General features: G+C 37.1%; 1 protein-coding gene and 1 long non-coding RNA gene across 2 annotated transcripts in view; both read left to right on the top strand.

Annotated features, from left to right (window-relative positions):
- The window catches only part of LOC137818318 (disease resistance protein RUN1-like), a 75,260-nt gene that overhangs the window by 51,698 nt on the left and 6,073 nt on the right, over positions 1–17,489 (top strand). The gene's annotated exons all lie outside the window — the stretch shown is intronic.
- On the top strand, positions 5,965–7,426 carry LOC137818767 (uncharacterized). Its single transcript, XR_011082137.1, has 2 exons — positions 5,965–6,729; positions 6,826–7,426. It is a non-coding gene; the product is annotated as an uncharacterized lncRNA (long non-coding RNA).

Raw genomic sequence — 17,489 nt, 5'->3', positions numbered from 1 at the left:
TTCCATCTGTTGTAAAGTCATTGATCCCTCAAAACTAGATGAACTTCAAAATGAAATTGTTGTTATCTTATGTGAATTGGAAATGTTTTTTCCTCCGTCTTTTTTTGACATCATGGTTCATCTAGTGGTGCATCTGGTAAGAGAGGTTAGATTGTGTGGACCAGTGTACTTAAGATGGATGTATCCTGTTGAGCGGTATATGAAAATTTTGAAAGGTTATGTGAAAAATCATTATCGTCCAGAGGCTTCAATGATTGAAAGGTACATAGCTGAAGAAAGTATTGAATTTTGTTCAGAGTACATGACAAAAGCAAATCCAATAGGTGTTCCAGCTAATTCATGGCACCACAGGCGTTCTACAAGTAAATGTTTACGTGGTGTGAATATTGTAAGCAAATCTCGATCAGAAGTCTTGCAAGCACATTTGTACATATTGAATAACACAGATGAAGTTGTACCTTACATAGAAGCTCATAAAGCCATTGTGAAGGCAAATAACCCAAGACAAGCAGAGAAATGGGTCTTGATGGAACATAATAGAACTTTCATGCCTTGGTTTAAAGATGAGGTGTTCAAGGATTCAACGGCATCAGAGACCTTGACTTGGTTGGCTGCTGGATTGAAGTTTGATGTCATTTCATGTACAGCGTACGAAGTGAATAATTGTATATTTTACACGAAGTCCCTGGATGAAAAGAGTACAGTTCAAAATTCTGGTGTTACTCTTGAAGCCGAGTCAATGCAGTTTTCGACTTCGAAAGATACAAATCCAGTACTTGGATCAATGGCATACTATGGGTTTATAGAAGAGATATGGGAGATTGACTACACTAAGTTTTCCCTTCCAGTTTTCAAGTGTAAATGGGTTGATAATAAAAGTGGGGTTAAAATTGATGAATCAGGATTCACACTAGTGGACTTTCGAAAGATAGGGTATCGAGATGAGCCATTTATAATGGTTCAACAAGCATCTCAGGTTTTCTATGTGAAAGATCCTACGTCAGAACATTGGTATGTCGTTTTACACGGGAAAAAACAAGGGGAAGCCATAGATGATATTGAATATGGCGAAACTCGTTCATTCACACCAATGATAACTAATAAAGATGACGATGTACTTGATGATGTACATGCAACCCGTAAAGACCACAGTGAAGGAATTTACATATAAACATTCAACCCACATGCAACATGTAAATAAACATTTATAATTTTATGTATTATTTTTATATGATTTTAATTCGATGCACATTAACTAATGTTTGTTACCTAATTTTTTTAACAGAGACATGGATGACGACCAGACTCCAGTCAGACCTCGATCTGGGCGAGGTAGTAGAGGACCTACTAGATTGAAGCGTCTTGCATTGAGACGTGCTGCTGGTGAGAAGACACATGTTGACATTGACGTCAACACTGGAGTGGCTTTTGGTCCTAAGGCAGATGAGTTTATGAGCTATCTTGGAGTTGTTTCTCGTGAGAGGCTCTCCATTTTGATTAATTCATGGGATGAGGTTTCAGAGGTTGATCGGAACATGCTATGGGAGGATGTTCTGGTAAGCTTTACATTATTATTGTTATCATATAATGCTTTTTAATATTGATTAATTAATTTTAATTTCATGATGTTATTTTGCAGGCAAACTTTGACATTCCTGATGTGGAACCGCTTCGATCAAAGATATTATCCAATATCGCACTTAAATTTCGTACCTTTAAGTCAAGACTGACATCGAGATACATTTTTGGCGACCTTAAAGACGAAAATCCATGTTTAAAGTACCAACATATTGATGAAGAGACATGGCGTCTTTTTAGAGAAAGCCGTGAAAATGAGGCTTGGATGGTAAGTGAAGTAACTTTTTTGTTTATATAACATTAATAAGTTTATCTTATTTACTTCAGTTGTTTATTTCAATTATGACAGGATCGTCGGAAGAAAGCTCAAGAGATAGCTTTGAAGAATCTTACCCCGCACGTTATGTCTCGTTCGGGGTATAGAAAACTTGAGCAAACACTGATGGTGGAAAAGGAGAAATCTCAACAGGGGACGTATTCTGAGAATGTGGAAACAGGGGTCACTTCTCCTCCACCACCTTTTCGCCATGAAAAATGGAAGAGGGCCCGAATTAAAAAGTCCGGTGCACCAAGTTCCGAGCAATCCGGGGTTATAATCGAAAAAATTGTAAGTTATTTTTGTTATTTTCAATTTTTTTAAAGCATTAATTATATTAATGATTGAAAATATGATTTTTGTGTACTCTTGCAGGATTCCTTGGAATCCGACGGTACATTTGTTGCTGAAGGTCGTCACGATATCCTGGTTGAAGCAATTGGACGACCTGAACACTCTGGTCGTGTTCGTGCCGCTGGACAAGGGGTCGGAATTAAACTTTATTTTGGAGTTTCAGAACGACAGCCATCCTCCTCCTCCAAGAAGGAAACTCAAATGAAGACTAAGTTACGTGAAGAAATAATGGAGGAGATGAGAAAGGAGACTGATTTGATGTGGCTGGAGATGAAAAAGGAGAATGATCGAATGCGACAAGAGTTTCTATCGCAACAAGTTTGTGCTGAGCCGATTGAAACCCTTGTTAGTCCCACTCCCAAGAGCACAAAGGGGAGTTGTGCGGCTCCTCCAACATCAGGGGATGATATCAATGGGCAGACAGAGGATTGTGAGCTACTGGTAGTGGGCGGCAAACTTCCTCGGGTGGTGGCACTTGGAAAAGTCTATAAAAACGCCACCACCTTACATAACGTTCCTCTCTCCCCTGATGTGGCGAAGGTAACTGTTGAAAAAGTACGATTTCCTGATGCTCGTGTTCCACTACCTTCAGATGAGGTAACCACTGTGGCCGATGCATTTAAGACATTCGTTGCCTGGCCCAGAGAGCTCATTCGATCTATGCCCGAACCTCATGTAATAATTTCGTTTCATTATATTATTTTTTATTTATATTTATATATTACATATAATTTAATACAAATGTTGTTTATCTTGTAGGAACCTTTTCAGCCACCAACTCCGAAAAAGAAGCGTGAGGTTCCAGTTGACGATCCTATGGCTTCCCTACGTCTCATTGCTAGTCAGATTGGCAATGATCCTTTTCCAGTTCCGTGGGATAATACATTTTTTCAAATCAACACTGAACTGCCACTGATGATTTACAACACAGATTTATCAGAATTTATATCTGGGAACCAGAAGCTCAATATAAGTATAATTCAATTTTTTATGATGTAAGTATCTTTACCTATTATTCAATTTACTTTATGTTAAATTATTATTGATTATGCTTTAACTAAAAACTTGTAGGTTTTTGCATAGAGTCTGTATCACTGAGGGGAAGGAAAATATGTATGGATTCGTAGATCCTGCATATACTAATCCCGTTGGACCAAACTCAACTGAGACTCAAGCATACATCACTAACATCCTGGAAAAAGAGGGAAAACAAATTTATTTATGCCCTTACATTAATGAGTAAGTTTAATTATATGTCATCAATTATTATTATTTTATGTTTTAAATATTTACTAACTCTTTTCAATGATCATATAGGCATCATTGGCAGTTACTTGTCTTATCAATGGTTGATAAGACTGCTGTGTGGTTCTGTTCCCTACACAAGAAGATGCCCACAAAATTTAAGGATATCATTGATACGTAAGTATAGTATAAACTTAACTTTGTATATGTTACTAATTAACCATCTACTAACGAGGTTTTTTGTATTAACCAGTTCATGGCGTGGATATAACATCCTAAAAGGTCGATCCAATTCAAATAATTTGAACTACATAAGAGTAAAGGTTTGTAATTTTTTTCTTTCTCTATTATCATTGTTTATCAATATACTAATATATTACTTTTTATTGAATTATATAGTGTAATAAACAACCAGGAAGCTATGAGTGTGGCTATTACATTATGCAATGGGTGATTACCATTATAAGACTAGGTGTTAAAACTGGTTGGAAGGAGGTATATGTTAAATCATTTTTATAATTCTTGAACATATATATATCTAGAAACTAATTTATGTCAACTTTGCAATGCAGTTATTCACAGAAGAAACACCAATGAGTGAGGAAGGCATTTCATATGTTAGAGATTCTTGGTCCACATACTTCATTAATTTTTATAACTCTAGCATAAGTAAACAACATTAGTGGTTTTATTATATGTAATTTGATCACTTGTAAATGTACATTTTGATGATTTCAATTGGTTACTACATTTTTGTATTTGTCTGGCTGGGTTTAATCATTATGCAGGTTATTTAAATATATGGTTTCTGCACAAAACAGGATGTACCAAAAAAAAAAAAGCACTATTTACAAATGCGGTCATTTACCAAGACCGCATTTGTAAATAGTGAATTCGCATTTACAAATGCGGTCTTAGTAAATGACCGCATTTGTAAATAGTGATTTATGAATGCGGTTTTTACCAAGACCGCATTCATAAATCCTAAACCCCAAACCCACTCCCTAATTCAGAATAATATACAAATGCGGTTACCTAAAATGACCGCATTTGTAAATGTGATTTATGAATGCGGTCATAGGACCGCATTTGTAAATTCCAGATTTACAAATGCGTGTTGATCAAATGCGGTTCTATGACTGCATTTGTAAATTTAAAATAGCCGCATTTGTTTTACTTATCTGCACTAGTGGGCCCACGAGTTAGGGTGCAATTGTGTCTGCGCGACGTTGAGAATCCGAAGGATACTCATGGTAAAATCATCAAAAGGTAGACTTACGTGCAAATGGGAAAACAAAGTGCTATACACAAAGAAAAAGTCGTGCGGAGCATTCTCCCGACCGTGACACACGCGGTCGGTTATACCACATATATCGACATATAGCGCCTCGGCCGGACAATCTGGTGTTAGAAAGTTTTTATGGGTAGCTAGAAATTGATCTAATTTATCCGAGGACTTTATTTTACTGGGAATTCGAAGGACGGCAGGATCGACCCAATTGTAACTTGGGCCGTCCGATGCCTGACTCGCACCGCGAGTCAAAGACGAACCCACGACACTCGAAGACCCCTCAGAGGAAGGCATGACTAACCTTGAAATGAAGGAGAGGACACTGACAGCAAAATCGGCACCTGGCAAACAAAGCAAGCGACGCGAAACTCTGAGCAAGAGAAACGAAAAACCCTCAACTCCACAAATGAAGCACTATTTATAGGCAAAGAGGTGAGAAGCAAAACCCCTGCGTTCGTCTAGCACCATCAGATCAAATCTAATCTAACGATCATACACGCTCGGCATATGAAACGGCACGTAATCCTCACCATTCAATCGATCTAGATGTGACAGCATCCCCAAACGGCAGCTCTGCCATGCGTCACATCTCTGCCACGCATTAATGATGCCAGCTATCAAGCATTGTCTCAAAAACCCCCTGCGTCTTATACGACTCTTCGTCCTTCCATAACCTCGAGCCTGGGGGGCAAGTGTACCGGTCGGCACCGGACGACCGCATGGTTCGAATTAAATTATCTAATTAACGTGGTTACACGTGAGATAAACGGTTACAATTCCCGTTGAGCAACAAACACACGTGAGCACTCCCTGGATTTTCGGGAACATCCCCTAGATCCCAGGAAACCATCTAACACGACCCAAGGACCACGAAACACGTCGTGAGCCACCAATGGCCCAAGCCCAAGTAAACATACAAAAGGAGAGAGAAGGAGAAAAGGAGGTACGTTTTTTTTAGATTATCAGAGATTCTCACTGGAAAAGATTGCTGACTTGAGCGTCGGAGCACAATCGCAGGTACCCCCACCGGCCGACCGAGGCACGTGAAGAAGAAAGAAACTCGAAAAACAGGACAGTTAAAAGTGAAGCAGACACCTTGTATCTACGTGGACCAACATTACTCAGTCCCTAATATCCATACAGGTACAGTTTCCACTTATAACTATTTCGTTTTCTCTTTTTCTTCTCTTATATATTAGCAAAAATTATCTTCTTGAAGGTTTTGACGTGGCTAAAAGTTCTTAATCTTAGTCACGCCAAGTACTTGATAGAAACCCCTGACTTTTCCGAACTACCAAGTCTTGAACATCTCATTCTTAAAGATTGTCCAAGATTGCGCGAGGTACACCAATCTATTGGATATCTCTGCAATCTTACACTGCTAAATTTGAAGGACTGTAGAAGTCTAAGCAATCTCCCTGAAGAGATATATAAGCTGAAATGTTTAAAAACTCTGATTCTATCTGGTTGTTCGAAAATTGACGTAACGGAAAAAGATATCGTGCGAATGAAATCCTTGATAACTATAATTGCTGAAAATACAACTATGAAACAATTGCCTTTTACAATTGTAAGCCCAAAAAGTATTGGATATATATCCCTACGTGGATGTGAGGGATTGTCACATAATCTTTTTCCTTCTATCCTTCGGTCTCGGATTTCGCCAACAAGGAATCCCCTATCTCATATTCATTCCTTCATGCATATGGAGGACAATAGTTGGGATGATATTGCACCATTTCTTAGCAGCCTTGCGAATCTTCGAAGTGTTCTGGTGGAATGTGACGCCGAGTTTCATCTATCAGAGCAAGTAAAAAGTGTAGTGGTCGAATATGGTGGAAATATTACAGAATCAGCAATTTCAAAGAATCACCTCAAGTCTTTTCTGACTGGTGTTGGAAGATACAAAGAATTCTTCAATACTATAAGCGATATCATACCTAAGGTGATGTATACACAACAAAACTATTAACCAAATTTGTTTTAATCGTGTATAACATTTTTGTTTAACTAAATATGCCTTGTTTATGACATGATACAGGAATTTGCAAGCAGTGAGTCATGTGATGTTTGTCTCCCAGGTGACAATGATCCTTATTGGTTGGCCCATATGGGTGATGGACATTCTGTTTCTTTCACTGTGCCACAACATCGTGTCGTGAAGGGAATGGCTTTGTGTGTTATGTATTTATCAACCTCCAAAATCATTGAACGTAAACTTAGTACTGTCTTAATTGTTAATTACACGAATTGCACATGCCAAATACACAATCATGGCTCGGTAATTTCCTTTAATGATGAAGATTGGTCTGGCATTATGTCAAATTTAGGATCAGGAGACAAGGTGGAGATTTTTGTGAGTTTTGGTCACGATTTGATGGTTAAGAACACAACTGTCTATCTGATATGTAATGAATCAAATGACTGAGAGAAGGAGCCTGTGCCAAAGGAAAAATCTCTCGTTAAAGTTATAAAGAAAACTCTAATGTGAGTTCTAGTAAGTCATTATCTTCTTTGAGAACTGAGTTATGGAATTAATCCTTGTGTTCTTCATTGCAATTTATCTTTTCTGATCCTTTCCTTGTTTTTCTTTGAGTATAGCTCGTAGTTATGAGATTCATACTCATTTTACCTGTTTCTCAGTTCTTGCTTCCTTGGCTTTACTTGAACTGTTTATTGTATTTGCTTTGTAGTTTTTACTTTTGTCCATTCTTTTCCCTTTTTAGCATATAATATTGCATTCAGAAATTCTCGTAAAAACAATTGCATTAGGTGTTTCGCCTTGCTATATGCTATGTACTCTCTGTTTTTGTTTCAATATAAGAAGCACCGTAGCCTCATTCCTTTATTTAAAGACTAAATTAAACAAAGTTTGATTTCATTTCTCTTTATTTACACTGATTATATTTTTTTTATGTCTAATTTAAAAATATTTATTTATTTATTTTACATTTATAAGTTTCATTATAGTTTTCTGTGGCGTAAAGTCACCTAATTATTTTAAATTTTCAATTTTCAACTAATTTTTTTCAAATATAGTCATGATCTTACAAATTATTTTAATTTGTTATAAATTGTTTTAAAATTAATTCTTATCAATTAATTCTTATAAATTAATACTCATTTTATATGTCCAAATATAGTCCTTCAAAAATTCAAAAAATAACCATGTCGACAAATACCGCTAATAGTTAAAAAATTACAAATGTGTACTTTTTATTGACAATTATTTAGGCTTTTATGTTTTATATATAATTTTTTATGACAAAAAAAATTAAAAAATATGGACTATTTCAAGATTTCAATCCTATTACAAAACAAAAACCGATTAAAATAAAAAAGATAATCATAGAAAACCTATACCTTATGCTTGCAAACCCATGAAAACTAAAAAAGCATCATGCTATGATCCAAACGGAAACCAAACGAACCCCATCCATCTAGAGAAATCAGTGCAGGAGAAGCGAAAACCAACAAGACTCAAACATGACATAATTAACAGATACATCTTGTTGGGTTATGGGCCTTGGGCATACCTTGGTCATTTAGGTAGGAAGCCGATGTAAATGAATAATGTAAAGAAAATAATATAGGACGGGGATTTAGATTAATTAGCATTAACCAGACAGTAAAAAAAGAATCATAACGGCAAACACGAGATTAAGAATGACTCCATATATACTAGGTAAAACCTCACAGATGGAGAGATCACAAATTAGGTTAAGAGCACACTTGTTCTTGACTACCTTGAATGTTCTGGATTTTGGTCTCCTATTGGCCTGTCTAGAACATTTTGGCGCCCACCGTGGGGCTAGGTAAAACTTTTCCTACCTCCACAATATATATTTAAAATTTTCCTTATTTTATACGTAAGTTAAGTTGAGTATTTCGTAGAAATTTTTGTTGATTGAAAATAAGAGTGTTTATTCAATATACTATATATGGTGTACAAGTTTGAAATTTATAGGAGCACGATCGGTCCAATACAAAAAATCCATGTTGATCATGGTGCCAAGCTAGATGCTTGGTCCAAAGAAAATCCATGTTGATCATGATGCCAAGCTAGATGCTTGGTCCAAAGAAAATCCATGTTAATCATGGTGCCAAGCTAGATGTCTAAATGTTTGGTCCAAATAAAATCCATGTTGATGATGGTGTCAATCTAGATGCTTGGTCCAAATAAAATCCATGTTGATCATGGTGTCAAGCTAGATGCTTGGTCCAAATAAAATCCATGTTGATCATGGTGTCAAGCTAGATGCTTGGTCCAAATAAAATCCATGTTGATCATGGTGCCAAGCTAGATGCTTGGTCCAAATAAAAATCCTTAATCAGGTGAAGAGCCTGATAAGGTACTAAAAAATCCTTATTCAGATGAAGAGCCTGATAAGGTAGCAAAAAATCCTTAACTAGGTGAAGAGCCTGGTAAGGTATCAAAAAAATCCTTAATCAGGTGAAGAGCCTGGTAAGATACCAAAAACTCCTTAATTCAAGTGAAGAGTCTGGTAAGGTACCAAAAAATCCTTAATAAGGTGAAGAGCCTGGTAAGGTACCAAAAAATCCTTAATCAAGTGAAGAGCCTCATAAGGCACAAAAAAATCCTTAATCAGTTGAAGAGCTTGGTAAGGTACCAAAAAATCCTTAATCAGGTGAAGAGCCTGGTAAGGTACCAAAAAATTATATTTTTTGCAGGTGAAAGAAATGGCGATCTATTAGATGAAGAAAATCCCAACAACGATCGGTCCGGTTTAGGAAGGAGATGCCGATTTAAATTATATTTTTTGCAGGTGAAGGAAATGGAGATCTATCAGATGAAGAAAATGCCAACAACGATCGGTCCAGTTTAGGAAGGAGATGTCGATTTAAATTATATTTTTTGCAGGTGAAAGAAATGGAGATCTATTAATACGAAGAAAATGCCAACAACAATTGGTCCAGTTTAGGAAGGAGATGCCAATCCCGCTCTAGTTTGACGACACGTGGGTCTGGGAAGACGAAACTGTCAGATGATGGGACGCAGAGCAGAACACATTTAATGAGGGGTTGTGGAAAAGGCGCGAGCTCAGAAGCCGATAGTGAAAAGCGATCTATAATATCCTTCTTTGGCTGCGTAGAAGGTTGGGGGCATGTTGGGTTATGGGCTTGGGCCGACCATTGACAATTAAGGAAGGACGCCGATCTAATTATCATGTGTGTAGCCCAACCTGGTGATCAAGTACAACTTTAAGCCAATAGTAGCTTTATTTGCATGCGCATAAGGTTGAGGGAATGTTGGGTTATGGGCCTTGGGCCGACCCATGGTCATTTAGGTAGGAGGCTGATGTAAATGAATAATGTAAAGGAAATAGCATAGGACGGAGATTTGGATTAATTAGCATTAACCAAGCAGTAAAGAGAGAATCATAATGGCAGACACGAGGTTAAGATTGACTCCATATATACTAGGTAAAATCTCACGGATAGACGGATCTTAATTAAGGTTAAGATCACACTTGTTTTTTACTACCTTGAATGTTCTGGGTTTAGGTCTCCTATTGGCTTGTCTAGAACACATATAATAAACCATTCTTTCTACCAAAAGTTTTTCAAATAACGTAAACAACTTGTGCCAAATAGTGAGTCAGATTTGAGCCTGCTGCCCAAGTTCCTCACTAGAAAAAGCCATTGAAACATATGATCCTCGATGCCCTTTCTTTTCTTAAATCGCCACCATGTTGATAACACTTGATCCACCAACACCAATCCTGCTACAATGTCCATACCTTCACTACTACAATGTACTAGGCACGTACCTGCATCAAACCACCCCTCTCAACCATATACTGTATAACTTACCATAATTCTTCTTTCCTTCATAATCCAATAAACCATTGCCCGTTATATTTCACAACACTTATTAAGAACATACCCGTACTAGCCAAAAACTCTACAATTAAAAAATAAATGCATGTTGTCATCTTCCTCCCCACACATACAATAAATATTACTGAACATAATTATCCCACATCTTTTCAAATTGGCCTTATAGCAATTTTATTTTCCAAACGCCCCATGTTGTGGTTGTGTTGAAGGCAGTGTCTTAATCCTCCAAAAAATCTCATACGTGGACATGCCTTTCCCCTTTACTTCGCCCTTTAAGATTCTAGAGGCTAATTTAACCGTATAATTTGATGTCTCTCCTTTCTTCCATACCCATTTATCGTCTTTTTCCATGTTTAAACTCATGTCTTCCAAAATTTATGCCAGTTCCTTCCATACCCACGTATCGTCTTTTTCCATGTTTAAACTTGTCTTTTCCCACTCAAATAATTCCTTCTCCATTCTAACTTCTATAACCAATTGTTATTATTTCATTCCTTAACGTGATACAACTTAGAATCTCTGTTTGTGCTTAGAGAAAATAATCTCGAGAACTTATATTTTAGTTTTTCATTATCCGTCCATTTATCTTCCCAAAAACTAATCTCCATCTCATTTCGTACCTCCCAAGTTATATTATCATCAAATTTACTTCTCCATTTCTCTGATTTTCATAACTCCTCCATATCCTTCCACCAAAGTCAATCCTTACTAGTCTTTCCTTGGCCTTTAAATTCCTCCACCTTCCATACTTTGATTCTAAAATCTCTTTCCACAAGCCACATTTATCTGTACTCAATCATCAAATCAATTTCCTAGGAGAACGACATTAGAGAATCTTATATCTATAATTCTAAGTCCTCAAACTTCTCTTGATTCACAAATTTTTTTCCATGAATTGCATGCTATTTTCCTACCCTCCGAACCTGAACCCGATAAAAATTTTCTTTTCAATTTAACTATCTCCTTCATTACCATTATTGGCATTCTATATAAAGATAAAGAAAACAATAAATAAAACAGAGGGGGAGATGAAAACACTGATTTAATTAAGCATATGATACAAATTTACCTTTTCATCTTCCTAATTTATTCCTCATTCTTTCCACCACACCCTCCCAGAAATTGCCTCTTTGGTGGCACCCCCGAACTAACATTCCCAGATATTTAAACGAGGTTTTCATCACATTACAATTAAGAATTGCCGCAAAACATTGAATCAAATTGTGGTTAACTCCTACCCCTCCAATTTTACTCTTAAAAAAATTTACCTTAAGGCCAGATGCTGATTCAAAGCAGTTAAGGATTACCTTTATAACAAACGCACTTTGAATATTAACTTTAAAGAAAAATAGTGTATCATTCGCTTATTGTAACATATTCACCTTAACCAACTTATCCCCAGTCCCCATACTTCCTATCATATTTTTCTCAATTGCTTTTCTTACAACCCCTGTTAATCCTTCTACTGCTATAAGAAAAGGGTCTCCTTGTTTCAGCCCCTTTTGTGGTTTAAATTCCTGAGTTTGACTCCCATTCACTAATACTGACACCGAATATGATTCTAAACATGCTTTTACCCATGTTAACCTAACCTTCCTAACATATAGTAGATGAACTCCTATCTTACTAAGTCATAAGCCTTCTCGTAATCCACTTTAAAAAAATATGCAACTATTATATTTTTCTCTTGAGTTCCTCTAGATTTTCATTAGCCACAAGCACACTATCCATTAACCCCCTACCTTCTAAGAAGGTTGACTGCCTAAGATCAATAACACTTTGTGTCACTATGTTCTTCTTGATCTCTTTCTTACAAAATTTTATAAAACCAAAATTAAAGTTGTCACAACATTTTATTATCTTCTCCAAAAATAGTATTAAAATTTGTATTATCTAGACCTGTTGCCATTTTCTCCCGTTGAACACATGTCCTTAAAAAATTCTCTAACCCTTTCCTTAACAACCACCTGATCCTCACACCATTGACCATTCTCTAGCAAACCATTAATCCCATTTCTTAACCTCCTCCATTTAATTATAGAGTGAAAAAAATCTTATATTAAGATCACCCTGCTTCAACCATTTCTGTCGCATTATAACTTCTTGTTTAAAATTATTTCTACTCTCCTTAGCTAACAAAAACTTCTTTTTCTCTCTTCCTTCCTCATCTAACTCGCTCTCGTCATCTCTTGCATCTAGCTCTTGAATTTTCTTTTGTAGTTCTCCCCCTAACTGATTAACATTTCCAAAGACTTATTTGTTCCAGATTTTAGTTTTTTCAAGTTTTCTTTAAAAATAAACACCCTACTACACTGCACCTCATAGTTATTCCATTTATTTCGTATGAAGTCTTTGAACCTGCCATCTCTTTGCCATATATCCAAACACCTAAACAGTTTTGGAGCCCAATCCACACTTGTGTCTTTTAACACCAATGTACAATGGTCAGACACTGATCTACTTAAAACAAATTGTTTTCTATCTGACCACTTTTCTAACCATTTCCTTGATACTAATACCCTATCAATTCTACTCTTAATTGACCCGTTTGGTTTGTACCATGTAAATTTTCTGCCTACCAACAGAATATCTTCCAACTCGGTTTTTCCAATAAAAGCATTGAACCCTCTAATTTTCCTATTATAATCAACTATTGTATTCACACATCTCCTTCCTTCAAATCTCCTATAGCACTACTCACCCTTCTATTGTCCTTAATTCCATTGACTGTAATCTACCAATAATAACATCATCTTCACCCGAAAATCCTAGTTCCTTATCTAACAACCTGTTAGAGTTTTTAACAGCACTATCAGAAATAAAATTATTGAAATTGTATGAGTGTAACCTTAAATGAAGCTGTTGATCAATTGAAATATTCTGAGTTAATGCGCCCGAAGGTTGACTTCTCCGGCTCTCCTACTTGATTCACCAACCAAGGATTACTTTCCGTTCCTATTTCTCGAATCTGCTTCCTCGGGACGCACTTCGACAACCTCCTCTTTAATCTATCACCATGGTCAAATAGCTTGAATATTTTTTCTCCCTTTCTACAATTAGTTTTTGTTATTCTTTGTATTTACTTGATTTGTTTCTGGTGTGCTACATAGTTGTTTCTTATTATCAAGAGAAGCGTTAAGAGATGCAGTGCTTTAACAAAAAACCAGACACTATTCAATCTGTTGAAGGTAAACTTTTTAATTCCGAGTTTAATATTTCTATTTCATGTAAGAAGTGATAATACATAAGCTTTTAACTCCTTTTCTGCCTTTTTATTTTCCTTGTTATGATATTTGTTTAGAATTTACTTTGAAATCAAAATATAATTATTATCTTTTATTGCTGTAAAGTGTTGGTCAAGAGTCCACTCTGGATGTCTAAGTGTTTCTTTGTCAAATACTTAATGCTGAGCATAACAGAAAAACAAGACACGCATTGCACTTGAAAAAATAAAAGCACTTTCAAAATTAGTTTCAAAATCATATAAAGAATGTTCTTACACTATTCTCTTTCCATCTTTTGTAAAACAAGCAATCACTCACACTTGAATTTTCTCTAAAGGAAACACTCTTCTTTGAATTTCTCTCTATTGTATTTCTTTCTTTGGTGCATATTACAATTGAGAGAGCATCCTATTTATAGGCTTTAGGAAGCTCTTCTAGAAAAATCTTCATTATGACCTTAAAACCCCACTAACAACATAATTAAAATCCCACTCACAACTTTTGACCTTTTACATATCCAAACTCCCATTCTACTATTTTCTAGTAACTTTTAACTTTAAAACCCACAAATTACATTAAAGTTTATTCAACAAAACTCCCCCATAAACTTAAATGTTTCTACCATCCATCATGTCAATCATCTTCTTGAATTGTCGAAAAAGACTTTCGGTAGCGGTTTTATGAAGATATCAGCAACTTGATCTTGACTTGCCACATGCACCAATTCCACACTTCCTTTATTCACATGATCACGAATAAAGTGAAAACGAACATCAATGTGTTTGCTTCTTTCATGGTTCATTGGGTTCTTTGCCAACTCAATTGCTGATTTGTTGTCAACTTGAACCACGGTTGCACCTAGTTGCTTTAGCTCCATCTTGCTCAACAAGTTTCTAAGCCATATCGCATGATATACATACCAAGATGTTGCCACATATTCAGCTTCACACGTCGATAGCGTCACGATCGGTTGCTTCTTTGAAAGCCAAGAAAATGTTGTGTTGCCCATAAAGAATACATATCCCGATGTACTTTTCCGATCATCTATGTCTCCGCACCAATCGCTGTCAGAGTAACCCACCAACTTGTAATCTTCTGCTTTTGAGTAGAACAATCCGAGTGATACAGTACCTTGGATGTACCGTAGGACTCGCTTCAACGCCTTCCAATGTGAGTAAACCGGTTCCTCCTTGAATCGACTTATGATGCCGACACTTAATGAAAGATCCGGCCTCGTGCATGTGAGATAACGAAGGCTTCCTACCAAACTCCGGTATCTACTTGCATCGACACGTTCTCCTCCATCAAACTTTGAGAGTTTTGCACCTGGTTCCATTGGTATTGATATTGGGTTGTACTTTGCCATCTTGTACTTCTTCAAAATCTCTTTTGCATATGTCTCCTGTGATACAAAAATACCCATCTCTTTTTGTCTAACCTCCAAGCCAAGGAAAAACTTCATCAATCCCAAATCTATCATCTCAAGTTCTTGTCTCATCGTGCCCTTAAACTCTTCTATCATCTCATTATTGTTACCCATAAAAATGAGATTATCAACATAAAGAGCAACAAATATCATGTTACCTCCACTGTTCTTTGCGTAAAGAGCATGCTCGTAAGGACATTGCTTGAACCCGTTCTCCTTGAAGTATGTATCAATACGAGTATTCCATGCCCGTGGTGCTTGCTTCAACCCGTAAAGTGCCTCTTCAAAGCTGATATTTTCAGCATCTTCCAAAAGACATACAAGGTGTACCTCATTTTTCAAATGATACAAATCTTGCAATCTTTGAACTTTAGGTTATTGTGGTTCATCTTCATCATCGGTTGTTTCAGAATTTATACTTGTCAGTGATGATTCTCCAACTTCAATCATAACCTCTGAAGAATTGTTCCAATCCCACTCGCTTGCTTCATTTATTTGCACATCACGACTCACCATCACCTTCTTGCTTATTGGGTCAAGTAGCTTGTACCCTATTGTCTTCTCATCATATCCAATAAAAATATACCTTTTGCTTTTGTCTTCGAGCTTCGTTCTTTGTTGATCTGGTACGTGTGCATAAGCCACACTACCAAACACTTTGAGATGAGATACCGTCGGCTTTTTTTCGCTCCATGACTCTTGTGGTGTTTGATCATCTAACTTCACATGTGGACATCGGTTTTGCACATAGATGGCGCATTGCACAGCTTCCGCCCAAAATTCCTTTGACATCTTTTTGCTTTTAAGCATTGATCGAACCATGTCGAGAATGGTCTGGTTCTTCCTCTCAGCCACACCATTTTGTTGAGGAGTGTACGGTGTGGTTAGAAATCGCCTTATGCCTTGCTCGTCACAATACTCCATGAAAGCCGTCGAAGTATACTCGCCACCTCTATCAGATCGTACAGCTTTGATCTGTCTATCAGTTGCCTTCTCGACCATCACTTTGAACTTTTTGAACACCTCGAATGCCTCAGATTTTTCTTTCAAAAAATAAACCCAAGTTTTCCGTGAGAAATCATCAATGAAGGTAATGAAATACCATTTACCGCTGAAGGACTCTGGAGTAATTGGTCCACATATGTCGGTATAAATCAATTCGAGAGGTTGCTTAGCCAAATATTCAACCTTGTTTGGAAACGAGGTTCTCACATGCTTGCTGAGCACACATTCTTCACAAAATTTTCCCTCGTAGTCCATGTTGGGTAGCCCGTGCACCATATTCTTCTTCGCTAACTCTTTTAGGCCACCATGATGTAGGTGACCAAAGCGGAGATGCCACAGCGATGCCTTATCTTCTATGTTGACTTGCAAACATTTTTCTCGTATGCTTCTCAAATTCAGGTTGTACATCCGATTTCTTGCCATCTCGATTCGAGCAACCAAACGCCCTTGCTTGTTCTTCAAGTTTAGAAGTCGATCTTTCAAAAATATTGAGTACCCTTTCTCCGTGAGTTGCCCCATACTCAAAATATTGGTCTTGAGGTCTGGTACGTAATAAACATCTTGGAGTGACCCAATTAAACCATCCTTTTGTAAGTAGCAAACCGTACCTCGGCCTTTGACATCCACCTTTGATGCATCTCCAAATGACACATGACCATCTTCAATCTTTTGCATATCTTTAAATAGGTACTTGTGACCGCACATATGGTTGCTTGCTCCTGAGTCGAGGTACCACAGCGTGTCACTGTTAATGTTGACTTCATTTTGAGCCATCAAGAGAACACCTTCATTCGTTTCGTCTTCCATGGCTAGGTTGGTTGTCTCTTCTATCTTTATATCGGCTCGACAATCTTTTGCAAAATGCCCCACTTTACCACAATTATAACATTTGTCGGAGTTACAATCCTTCGCATAGTGACCATATTTGTGACATTTGTAGCACTCGATGTTGGAGTAATTTGATCGGTCGCCTCTTCCTCGACCACGTCCTCTTCCACGCCAATTTGGTTGGCTCGACTGTTCCTTCTCCTTATAGTATCCTTCATGACTGTTGCCTTTACCATCGCGACCATTTCCACAACTTCGACGACCACGCCCTCTACTTCGAGAATTTTGATGATAAAGTACCTTTTCGTCTTTGATTGACGCCTTGGTTTGAAGTGCTTACTCGAGTGTTTCTTCCTTCTT

This window comes from Phaseolus vulgaris, chromosome 10 (assembly GCF_000499845.2).
Source record: "Phaseolus vulgaris cultivar G19833 chromosome 10, P. vulgaris v2.0, whole genome shotgun sequence".
Taxonomy (NCBI): domain Eukaryota; kingdom Viridiplantae; phylum Streptophyta; class Magnoliopsida; order Fabales; family Fabaceae; genus Phaseolus; species Phaseolus vulgaris.
Note: the sequence above shows the minus strand (reverse complement) of the source record. Positions and strands in the feature narration are given on the sequence as shown.